Source organism: Pogoniulus pusillus, chromosome 5 (assembly GCF_015220805.1).
Source record: "Pogoniulus pusillus isolate bPogPus1 chromosome 5, bPogPus1.pri, whole genome shotgun sequence".
Lineage (NCBI taxonomy): Eukaryota > Metazoa > Chordata > Aves > Piciformes > Lybiidae > Pogoniulus > Pogoniulus pusillus.
The window spans coordinates 13,575,625-13,588,835 of NC_087268.1; the positions used below are offsets into that span (position 1 = coordinate 13,575,625).

General features: G+C 43.5%; 1 long non-coding RNA gene across 3 annotated transcripts in view; it reads right to left on the reverse strand.

Moving 5' to 3' along the window:
- Nucleotides 1-13,211, reverse strand: part of LOC135175328 (uncharacterized) — a 509,262-nt gene that overhangs the window by 219,535 nt on the left and 276,516 nt on the right. The window lies entirely within an intron of this gene.

The window sequence follows — 13,211 nt, forward strand, 5'->3', positions numbered from 1 at the left end:
TGGACTGGATGATCTTGGAGGTCTCTTCCAACCTGGTTGATTCTATGATTCTATGATATCAACAGATGAATTTTAAATAGCAATGCTCCAGGGCTTTAGCACTGAGTGTGATACATCTTTTCATGACCTGCTAGTTCTTTGTAACCCTCAAACACTCTGTGATTCTCTGAACACAGAACACAGGCTTAACTCCTCCTTGGAAACCAACAGAAATATGTTCTTGAGAAAAAGAGAAAAGAAAAACACAAGAAAAAAAAGTGTTTAATTCTGTACATCAGCTCAAACAAAATAATTAATTCCCTCAAGTAAAATCCTGAAAAAAAAAAAACCCTAAGGAACCGATTACCTTAATCCTATCTCCAGTAACTTAGATTGATCACCCCAGCATTCCCAGAGAGCTGTTGCAAATCGCTTGTCTCCTTACACAACCAAAGAAAAGTCATCTCATCTCTGTGGTTAAGTACTGAAGAGCTACTGAGCAAGATTCTTGTAGACCATTATGTTGGGAAGCAATCTTAAAGCCCCAGGGGGAACCTATGCAATGTGTACAAATATCTGGTGTGAAACAGGGAGGACGACCAATTCCATTTAAACACGATTAAAATATAAACAACCAACAAAATTAAGATAAGGACATTGGAATGGTTGCTCAGGGAAACTGTAAAGTCTTCATCCTTGGAAATACTCAACAAATCATTCAAAAGAGCACTCAGGATCCTATTCTAAGTTGCTCTAGATGCTGCTGCTTTGAGTTGGAGGATTAGACTAGACAGTCTCCACTGATGCCTTCTGACCTCAATGGTTCTGTGAAATTTTCTTCCAAGATGTCAATTTGGAGCTACAACAAAACATTTTAAACCATTTTCCCGTGCATGGTTTTTACTTGGTCCTGCTCAGAGACATACAGCTTGACTCCAGGCAGTTACAGACAGAAAAGATGATAACAGTATCAGTATGCTCTTATAAGAGATTCATGAGCAACAGAAGGCACATCCTTTGTCATGTATTTTGTTTGTGATAGCTGCTGGATACAGAGACTCAAGTCACTGTAATCTATACACTATCAAATCTCCCTATCTTTGCATGACACCTTGCTTTAGAAATCAAATCTTCATTCTGCATCTCACAAAAGCCTAAAGGCTCTTTCATCCATCTGATGTACATTGTCCATGAAAGAAGCGATGATCTTTCACACACAATTGACCAGATGTATTTTTCAAGGCTAACAGAAACTTCTGAAACTCCAATATGAACAGACTCAGCTCAAGTAATTTAGATCACTAACACTCATCTGCAGGTTCTTACCTACCTTAAATAAAATTTCCAAAAAGTAGGATTATTTATAAGCCATGACAAAATAATGACATAATTCCTATAAGTCTTAAAAGTATTTTCATTTGGTACAAATAAGAACTAGAAAGTGCCACAACAACCTGCAATAATCATTCCATTGAGGTTTGAAAGCCAGAAAAGCACAGGCAGATACTAACCACTCCAACATGAAAACCTAAATCTGGAGAGTCTCCATTGGATGGTGGAGATCCTGGAATTGGAGTGGTGAGAGCCTGTAACGGGTTGCCCAGGGTGGTGGTTGAGGCCCCATCCCTGGAGGTGTTTAAGGCCAGGGTGGATGAGGCTGCGGTCAGTCTGATCTAGAGTAAGGTGACCCTGCCCAGGGCAGGGGGGTTGGAATTAGATGATCCTTGTGGTCCCTTCCAATCCTGCCTGATTCTGTGATGCACATAGAGATACCTACATTTGTAAAAATTGAAGTCAAACATGCCAAAGCAATGAAAAGAAATACAGCAAATACCAATTTCCTTTCTTACTCATGACCTCTGGTCCTCTGATCCCCGCAGAAATACGGGGGAAAGTACTAAATGATAAATACAACAACAAAGCCAGAATTCTTTGGCTTAGCTACCAATCTAAAAGATGCTAACTTTAAAAGATGGTGTTCTTACGCATATCAATCCTTCCAAGGTTTTATCAGAGCACAGTGCTACTGAATTTTTAGCTACCCAGAATGAAAATTAATCCACATTCTTGGGATTTCTGTAAGTTATCGACAGGTGAGAATCTTTTCAGGTGTGATTGCTAGAAGATGCAATATGCTCTACAACAGCTGTTTAGCAGAAACGCTTGGGCAGCAGTGCAATTTAAAAGAGGTCTTCACCATTACTGTCTGATTCTATTTCAAGAAGAATTTGTGTTTGGATAGTCCATTTTTAACTCCCAACTCATAACCTTTAAATTCTTTATACAGCCAGGAGGTCATCCTTTCACAAACACTACTTGTTGAGGTTTAGAAATATATGAATAAAGAGTTCAATAAAAGCTTGATAGCTGTTATAAAGGATTAAGTAAAACAAGTCAGCTGATGTCTATAATAACCTATAGATAGATCTGCAATGTGTTTCTGAAAGGTGTAATAGGTATTATCCATCTTGAAAATGTTCTTAGAATATTGATAAATCACATGGAAGCTTTTATGAATTGTTTATAAAGTGTGTCACCAATGCAAGTATAGCTGGATAAACAATCCAAGAAAGAACTTGCAGGGAGGCAAGTTACAATACTTCACTGTGCAAAGGTTTGAGTAATTGTCTTCTGTTTTCACAAGGATTAATCCTTCTCGTCCCTCAGCCGGTGATCTAAATCTTATCTCTCCCTCCTGCATAGTACCTGCTGATATCGCTGCAAATGGAGCTAATTGCACCTGTTGTGAGGTATGGAATCATAGAATCATAGAATCAACCAGGTTGGAAGAGACCTCCAAGATCATCCAGTCCAACCTAGCACCCAGCCCTAGCCAGTCAACTAGACCATGGCACTAAGTGCCTTATCCAGTCTTTTCTTGAAGACCCCCAGGGGCAGTGCCTCCACCACCTCCCTGGGCAGCCCATTCCAATGGGAAATCACTCTCTCTGGGAAGAACTTCTTCCTAATATCCAGCCTATACCTACCCTGGCACAACTTGAGACTGTGTCCCCTTGTTCTATTGCTGGTTACCTGGGAGAAGAGGCCACCCCCCACCTGGCTACAATGCCCCTTCAGGTAGTTCTAGACAGTAATAAGATCACCCCTGAGCCTCCTCTTCTCCAGGCTAAACACCCCCAGCTCCCTCAACCTCTCCTCATAGGATTTGTGCTCCAGGCCCCTCACCAGCTTTGTTGCCCTTCTCTGGACACCTTCCAGCACCTCAACATCCTTCTTGAATTGAGTGGCCCAGAACTGGATACAGTACTCAAGGTGTGGCCTGACCAGTGCTGAGTACAGGGGAAGAATAACCTCCCTTGTCCTACTGGCCACACTGTTCCTGATGCAGGCCAGGATGCCATTGGCTCTCTTGGCCACCTGGGCACACTGCTTGCTCATCTTCAGCTACTATCTATCAGCACCCCCAGGTCCCTTTCCTCCTGGCTGCTCTCCAGCCACTGAGTCCCCAGCCTGTAGCGCTGCTTGGGGTTGTTGTGGCCAAAGTGCAGAACCCTGCACTTGGCCTTGTTAAATCTCATCCCATTGTCAACTCCCACAGCATCAAGAGAGGCCATATTAACTCCAGACTTTCAGAACCTCACAGGAAATTCCACTCTAAGGAGTACCAGGGTGTATATATGTAGGGGAAAGTTTTTTTTCTCCTTAAGGAACTTAAACCAATAAATGGATTACTACCATGAACAAACACACACAACTTTCACCCATGTAACAATTATAATATTGACAATATTTCTCCCTTTAGTCTTGTGTAGTCATAAATTATGCATTCTGCTGTTAAATCAGTAAAAATCCTTTAATGTCAGTTAAATGACCTCACATTTCATTGAAAGCAGAATCTCATCCTGAATGTCACATCAGTAAGAACACAAGAAAATGGAAATCTCTTGTGAGAAAGCACTGCAGAATTTCATGGCACATTAATGAATCTTTTCTGATTGCAGTAAGGCTTTCACTTAATTGACACACATTAAATTGCACAGACAACTACCTGTCCTTACTGGGTTTTTTTGTTTGTTTGTTGGTTTGGTTTGTTTCATTTTCAAAAGAAGATTCCTTGTAATTACAAATGTTCATCCAAGAAGCTACACACTCTCTGGAAGTTCACCAGAGAAAAACAAGCATACCAGATTTTACCTATTGAAAAATACAAAGAAAGGGGACTTATACCTCCCACTAATCAATTTTACCAACACTGACACTAAAGTGCAACTTCAGCAACTCCACTTTTTTGTTCACATTTCTGCAGAAACCACAGTTGTACTTTAAGAGTAGCATTGTATGTTTTCTGTTTTCAGTAGAAAGTATTATCATGCTCCAATGAGAAATCTATGTTTATAGATCTCTGATGAGAAGAGGATTGGCCATTTTTTTATTATTTAACTCCTAATTCTATTATTTCAAGCAGCCAACTTAACTACACTATCTGGAACTCGGTGCTGGAACGTGTCCAGAGAAGGGCAACAAAGCTGGTGAGGGGCCTGGAACATAAACCATATGAGGAGAGGCTGAGGGAGCTAGGGGTGTTTAGCCTAGAGAAGAGAAGGCTCAGGGGACCTCACTGCTGTCTACAATTGCCTGAAGGGGCATTGTAGCCAGGTGGGGGGTGGCCTCTTCTCCCAGGCAACCAGCAATAGAACAAGGGGACACAGTCTCAAGTTGTGCTGGGGGAAGCATAGGCTGGATGTTAGGAGGAAGTTCTTGCCAGAGAGTGATTGGCATTGGAATGGGCTGCCCAGGGAGGTGGTGGAGTCTCTGTCCCTGGAGGTGTTCAAGAAAAGACTGGATGAGGCACTTAGTGCCATGGTCTAGTTGACTGGCTAGGGCTGGCTGCTAGGTTGGAGTGGATGATCTTGGAGGTCTCTTCCAACCTGGTTGATTCTATAATTCTATGATCTAACATCAGTGACAGAAACAGCTTGCTGCAGTCCCACAGGTTTTCCCAGAAGCACATCTACAAAGCACGATTCTGCAGCGTGATGGTTATGCAAAAGAAAATACAGAGAACATGTCTGGTTTGGGAAACACTGTCAGGTGAATACATTGCCCCATGTCAACTCTGACTATGTCTGAGCAGCAAAACAGACACACATTATGATTCTGATGGGAGGGTAACTGTATATAGAAATATACAGTACAGGAGTACAGGAAAAATCTAAGGGCTAGAAAAGCTGGAGAGAGTGATTATATAGGCTATGGGGGGTACCAGCAATTCTGAAAAGGACATTGCCAACCACATCAGAAAAGCAAAGAACAAAGGCAACAATATGGTATTAATCACATGCCCTGTCCACGTATGATGCCAAGCTATTCAAAGCACAGAATGTTCTTTATTCACCTCACTTTAAATTGCCTGAATGAACATTGCATGTATGAAAACACGAGATGAAAAACATTGATATCAACCAACCTTTGGGCCAAATCCTACTTATCTTATTGATGCAAGTGGTTCCACTGATTTTAATAGATGTAATTACTATTGACTTCAACAGAGCTACTCAGAGAGTCTGGAGAGCAGGATGTGGCTCATTGCATAACCAAGCTTCCCTTACCACCATGAACGGTGCCAACTCACCATTTCTGACGCAACTGTCTCTGCTTTCCCGGTAATGGATGTCTTGAGCAGAAACAACCATACGCACCAAATTCTGTGATACTTTTGATCTAGTAATAACTAGACTGAAATAACTGCTTTCATTTTTGCTCTCCTCTTCAGAAGCAACAGATGGAACTCTGACACCTAGAACTTCATAGCATGGTTTTATTCCTCCAGTTCTTTATGAATGAAACATCTGGGTAGATCTGGAATTAAATTTCTGCAAGGACTGACTATCCTCTGATGGTTATTGTATAATTGAAAAGGATAGTGCAAACCAAAACTCACTTAGAGTGAGCCTCTTGGGTACAAGACTAGAATGTTTCCAGTAGTAGGTTTCTAGCAGCATACTGTGCCTCTGAAGAAGATCAGACTCACCCCATTCTGCCTATTTTCAAATTTAAATGTAGTCCCCCTTACAGCCACACCTATTTTCTTCTGCAGTAATCTTCAGGATCATGACAGAATGGAGAAGATTTGAGGGACCAAAAGAAAGAACGCAACAAACTACATGAGCAAGGGAAAAATAGAAGAGAATTAACTTGGATTTTGACAGTTTAAGAGTGATGGTAAGGATGCTGCCTTTTAGGGGCTCAGACATTGTTCTTCTATCATACAGCTTCAGTGCCTCAGAGACAGGGCACGTTAAACATGTGAGATAGCATGACACGTGCAAAAAAGCAGAGGAAGGCAGAAATCTGGAGCTCTTTTCTCAAAGACTTATAATTGAAGAGGCAGCAAACCAGTGCTTAATGGCAGTTAAACACACTGGAATATGTCATAAACCAAGAACGTCTGCCTTCAATCCCAGCCTCCCACAATCCACTTGTTACCGCATACTCTGAACAGCTCTTGATGGAGAAGCCCAATTCTAATCTGTTTTGTTATAAAATTTAAGTGGGCAGCTCAGATAAGAACCAGTCTGAAGATGTTCTGCTAAGCTGGTTCTACTCCTCCTCGTGAAAGGTTATTTGCTGCCCTTTGAAATTCCTCACTGGCCCTTGAATGTAGGTACAGATCCAAAGCCGACACTATCTGTATATTTAAGGACACAGATTCAAGACACTTAAAAAAACCCAACCAATCAAAAAACAAACAAACAAACAAAAACCCCACACAGTGATCTCTTCTTACTGAGCAAATCTTTGCATGTAGGACATCATGAAATTCTCACTTTATAGAAGTAATACAACTAGGCACAGATCCTGTTATGCGAACATTTTTTTGAGTGATTACTATCTCAAGCACACAGAATAATGGTTAATATTTCAGATTTTAAAATACAGTGGAGTCTCAATTATCCAAATTCAGTGAACCCAGACAAGGTTTTGCCCCTTGTCATTTATTAATTAAATGGTAAATTGCTTCCATTACTAATTATTTCCACAGATCCATGGGCATGCAGGGCATTTTGGTTACTGGTAAACGCGATTATTGAGGTCTATTCAGTGTTCTTCCCATGTTCTTCTGATAATTGAGATTCTGATGTACACTGAAAACCATTTAAAGCATTTTTTTACAATGTATTACTAGGACAACTTCCAGGTCTTGTGGGTTCTCTAGGGTAGAGGCATCCCCAAGATTGTGGGAGGCAGCGCTCTTGACAAGCCAGAAGACAGGAAACTGTGCCAGCCAATACTTAGCACAAACCCAAAACTATGTCTTGAGCTCAATCTCACAATCCCAGCAATCTAATAGTTTGAATGAGTGACTGATTGCCTGAATAGGATGCTAGCAAGTCAGATATTACATCAAACTTACTCTGTTTTTGGTGCTGGTCTCTCTTCAAGGGAAGAGAATTTTAGCTGAAGAATCCTTTAGATGCAAGAGATACTACAACAGAGAGATTATTCCAACTCAAGCAAAATGAATCCTTCTATCAGAGAGATTTTATGGCTAGAGATACAAAACTGTCTGCAGGCCAGAATTATGCACTATCTATGAGTGAAATCGTGGTAATTCTGTATCTTTGGGGGAAAAAAGGATGGGGAAATAAAAATTAAAGGGTATAAATTGCTACAATTTAAATTCTGAAGTCTGCAGAGAACTGCTTCAAGAGACAAAGTCTGTTGTTACCTTGAGCAGAGTACCCAAACTGAGTGCCATGTCAAATGTGTAAGCACTTCAATGCAAAACTTCATGACTAAGGTAAGAAAAGTGCAATGCCTCTTTTTTGAAAGAAAAGACTTACATAAAGCAGCTGGAGAAGATGATGCACGTTGCTCTCTGCTGGAGAGCAGCCAGGAATAAAAGGACATGGAGGTTCAGGTAGGTAGCAGGCTGAACGTGAGACACCACTGTGCCCAGGTGGCCAAGAGAGCCAATGACATCCTGGCCTGGATCAGGAACAGTGTGGCCAGTAGGAAAGGGGAGGTTATTCTGCCCCTGTACTCAGCACAGATCAGGCTACACCTTGAGTCCTGTGTCCAGTTCTGGGCTCCTCGATTCAAGAGGGTTGTTGAGGTGCTGGAAGGTGTCCAGAGAAGGGCAACAAAGCTGGTGAGAGGCCTAAAACACAGCCCTGTGAGGAGAGGCTAAGGGAGCTGGGGGTGTGCATCCTGGAGAAGAGGAGGCTCAGGGGTGACCTCGTTGCTGTCTACAACTACCTGTAGCCAGGTGGGGGTCAGTCTCTTCTCCCAGGCAACCAGCAATAGAACAAGGGGACACAGTCTCAAGTTGTGGCAGAGGAGGTCTAGGCTGGATGTTAGGAGGAAGTTGTCGGCAGAGAGAGTGATTGGCATTGGAATGGACTGCCCAGGGAGGTGGTGGATTCGGTGTCCCTTGACATGTTTGACAAAAGACTGGATGGGGCATTTAGTGCCATACTCTAGTTGATTGGATAGGGTTGGGTGATAGGTTGGATCTAGGAGGTCTCTTGTAACTTGGTTGATTCTGTTCTATTCTATTCTCTTATGTTCTATTCAATACTATGGTGCATTCCATAATAATCAGAGAGTAGAATGTATGTATTGATTTAAGCCTTTGTTGATTCATAGAATCATAGAATCAACCAGGTTGGAAGAGAACTCCAAGATCATCCAGGCCAACCTAGCACCCAGCCCTATCCACTCAACTAGACCATGGCACTAAGTGCCTCAGCCAGGCTTTTCTTCAACACCTCCAGTGACGGTGCCTCCACCACCTCCCTGGGCAGCCCATTCCAATGCGAATCACTCTCTCTGGCAACAACTTCCTCCTAACATCCAGCCTATACTTTCCGTGGCACAACTTGAGACTGTGTCCCCTTGTTCTGTTGCTGGTTGCCTGGGAGAAGAGGCCACCCCCCATCTGGCTACAATGTCCCTTCAGGTAGTTGTAGACAGCAATGAGGTCCCCCTGAGCCTCCTCTTCTGTAGGCTAAACAACCCCAGCTCCCTCAGCCTCTCCTCATAGGGTTTGTGTTCCAGGCCTTTCACCAGCTTTGTTGCCCTTCTCTGTACACATTCCAGCACCTCAACATCTCTCTTGAATTTAGAGCCCCAGAACTGGACACAGTACTCAAGATGTGGCCTGACCTCCCATGTGGGAGGAACTGCTGCTGTGAATTAAAACATACATAACTAACCAAAAAAACCAATAACTGGAAATTAAAAACTACCCCACGGGGTTTAATTCCTAAAAAGAATGGTGTTAGAATCATTCTAAGCAATATCCTACCAAAGTGCTGACAGTGACTATGAAATGCAAACTGGATGACCTCAGAGGCAGGAGCTAGTCAGAAAACCTATGGAAGCAGAAACTTTGCTTTAGTGCCAAGATCACTAACCCCACTTTTATATATGTGTATTAAAGGACCATTTTGTAATAATTAACATCGTGCATGTACTTCTTCAGTCCTATAGATAATAGAATTTAACAACAAAATCCAATACAGCAAAATGTAATTGCAGAAAAAAAATCCTATTTAAAACAAGAAATGCAGGAAAAGGAAATTAACATAAAGCAGCTAAGGGCAAAAAGCTTTAAGATGCTACTGTTAGAAAAGGGGGAATTGGGTAATGCCCAACAACAGGACAAGAGGCAATGGGTGGAAGCTGAGGCATAGAAGGTTCCATGTAAATATGAGGAAGAATTTTTTCATTGCGAGGGTGACGGAAAACTGGAACAGGCTGCTCAGGGGGGTTATGGAGTCTCCCCCTCTGGAGATAGTCAAAACCCTCCTGGACGCATTCCTGCGTGATCTGGTATAGGTGATCCTGCTCTGGCAGTGGGGTTGGACTACACGATGTTTCCAGTTTCCTTCCAGCCCCTAATATTCTGTGAAGATAGGCTACCAGAGATCCAGGTCTCTTAGAAGTAACAGGAAAGCCTGACCTTAGAATATCTGTAACAATTCTGACCCCCAATTTACTGCCTCAATCATTTTGAGGAACATCTCAGCAGTTTTCCTGTCAGACACAGCAAATTACAGCCTGAGGTACTAAGGAAATCCCTAAAGGGCTCTGATTTACCTGAATATACTAGAGGTTGTAAACTGTCACAATTTGGCTGCCACTTTGGATGAAAATCATCTGCAAGAGGGCAAAAATCTCAAGAAGAAAAGCACAATTTAGCTTTTTAGAGGCAGGAACCTTTAAAGTTGTCCTGCAGTAAACTCATTTCTACTCATTGCTTCAAACTCACCAAAGAAAAGTGTATAACCACATGTGGAATAAAAAAAAAAAGGAAAATAATAATTGTAAAGATATAAACCAAGTGAAGGCATTTACTAGAAGGAAGAAGCCACAATCAAGATGAGAACTTCACATCGAAATACAGAAAAAGGCACACATTTTGATGAGTTGTTTTAATAGAAAGGAAATGTAGACTAAAGCAGGCCCTCAAAAGTGCTGAGGAACAACTTTTTAAAGCCATAAAACCTCTCTAAACACTTGTGCCCAGGTGGCCAAGAGAGCCAATGGCATCCTGGCCTGCATCAGGAATAGTGTGGCCAGTAGGACAAGGGAGGTTATTCTGCCCCTGTACTCAGCACTGGTCAGACCACACCTTGAGTCCTGTGTCCAGTTCTGGGCCCCTCAGTTCAAGAAAGATGTTGAGGTGCTGGAACGTGTCCAGAGAAGGGCAACAAAGTTGGTGAGGGGCCTGGAGCACAAATCCTATGAGGAGAGGCTGAGGGAGCTGGGCCTGTTTAGCCTGGAGAAGAGGAGGCTCAGGGGTGATCTTATTACTGTCTACAACTACCTGAAGGGGCATTATAGCCTGGTGAGCGGTGGCCTCTTCTCCCAGGTAACCAGCAATAGAACAAGGGGACACAGTCTCAAGTTGTGCCAGGGTAGGTCTAGGCTGGATATTAGGAAGAAGTTCTTCACAGAGAGAGTGATTTCCCATTGGTATGGGCTGCCCAGGGAGGTGGTGGAGGCGCCATCCCTGGAGGTCTTAAAGAAAACACTGGATGAGGCACTTAGTGCCATGGTCTAGTTGATTGGATAGGGCTGGGTGCTAGGTTGGACTGGATGATCTTGGAGGTCTCTTCCAACCTGCTTGACTCTATGATTCTATGATTCAAAGAATCTGTTTCTGCCAACAGATGAGGTGTAGAAAGAACGTTCAAAGAATAAAAAACCCAAATAAACTCTTTGTACTTTTTCACTATGGAGAAGTTTTAAAATGTTTGCAAATGAACTCCCTTCTCTTGAAGGTCAAATCTGATAGGTATAACGGAAAGAATAAATAAGTTGGCATTTAAAAAATAAAAAGAAACCCAGGCATGAAAGAGTTAAATAGTAAGTCTTGCACATAATCAGTATGGGCAACGAAAGAAGGGAGAGTGAATGAATGGCAATAATTTAAAAAAGAAAAAAAAGGCTTTAGGAAAACCCCCATGGTGTGTTTGTCTATATTCTGAGCCATGGGAACCGAGAGAAAATATAATCATAGGATCACAGAACCAGTCAGAGTTGGAAGGAATCAAAAGAATTATCCAGTTCCAACCCCCCTGCCATGCCCAGGGACACCCTACCCTAGAGCAGGCTGCCCACAGCCTCAGCCAGCCTGGCCTTAAACACCTCCAGCCATGAGGCCTCAACCACCTCCCTGGGCAACCCATTCCAGCCTCTTACCACTCTCATGCTCAACAACTTCCTCCTCATGTCCAGTCTCAATCTCCCCACTTCCAGCTTTGCTCCATTCCCCCTAGTCCTGTCACTCCCTGACAGCCTAAAAAGTCCCTCCCCAGCTTTTTTGTAGGCCTCCTTCAGATACTGGAAGGCCACAAGAAGGTCACCTGGGAGCCTCCTCTTCTGCAGAGTGAACAGCCCCAACTCTTTCAGTCTGTCCTCATAGCAGAGCTGCTCCAGCCCTCTGAGCATCCTTGTGACCCTTCTCTGGACATGCTCCAGCATCTCCACATCCTTCTTGTAATGGGGGCTGCAGAACTGGATGCAATACTCCAGGTGGGGTCTCACTAGAGCAGAGCAGAGGGGGAGAATCACTTCTCGTGACCTGCTGGCCACACTTAGAATCATAGAGTCAACCAGTTTGGAAGAGACCCATCCCTATCCAGTCAACTAGACTATGGCTCTAAGTGCTGCACCCAGTCTTTTCTCCAGGGATGGTAACTCCACCACCTCCACCACTTCTGATGCAGCCCAGGATTTGGTCAGCCCTCTGGGCTGCAGGTGCACACTGCTGGCTCATGTTGAGCTTCTCATCTACCAGCACCCCCCCCAAGTCCCTCTCAGGGCTGCTCTCCAGCCACTCACTGCCCAGCCTGGATTTGTGCTTGGGATTGCCTCGACCCAGATGAAGGACCTTGCACTTGGTCTTGTTGAATCTCACAAGGTTGGCTTGTGCCCACCTCTCCAGTCTGTCCAGGTTCCTCTGGGTGCCAACCCTTCCCTCCAGCACAGCTGCTGCACCACACAGCTTGGTGTCATCAGCAAACTTGCTGAGGGTGCACTCAATGCCTCTGTCCCAGGACTGATCCGTGAGGGACTCTGATTGTCACTGGCCTCCACTTGGCATGGAGCCATTGACAGCCACTCTTTGAGTGCAGCCATCAAGCCAGTTCTTTATCCATCTCATGCTCCACCCATCAAACCCCTGTGTCACCAGGACGAGGTGCAGGACAGTGTCAAAGGCCTTGCTTAGGTCCAATTAAATGACATCAGTTGCTGGCCCTTCATCTATTAATGTTGTGACCTATTCATAGAAGGCCACCAGGTTTGTCAGGCAGGATTTGCCCTTGCTGAAGCCGTGCTGATTGTACCCAATCACCTCTTCACTATTCTCCTATCTCAGTAATGCCTCCAGGAGGATCTGCTCCATGATCTTACTGGGCACAGAGGTGAGACTGACTGGCCTGGAGTTCCCCAGCTCCTCCTTCCTACTGTTTTTGAAAATGGGAGTTATGTTTCCCCTTTTCCAGACAGTGGGGACTTCACCAGACTGCCATGACTTTTGGAAAAGAATAGAGAGGTGTTTAGCAACCTCATCTGTCAGTTCTCTCAGTACCTGTGGGTGTATCCCATTGAGTCCCATGGACTTGAACACTTTCATAATAATAAATGCTAACAGACACTTGGGTAGATAAAACAAGGAAGACTCAAAATGAGTTTGTTTTTGGGTTTTTTTTTTTTTGATTCACAAAATCCTATGAAGGAATCAGTAGTCACCTATT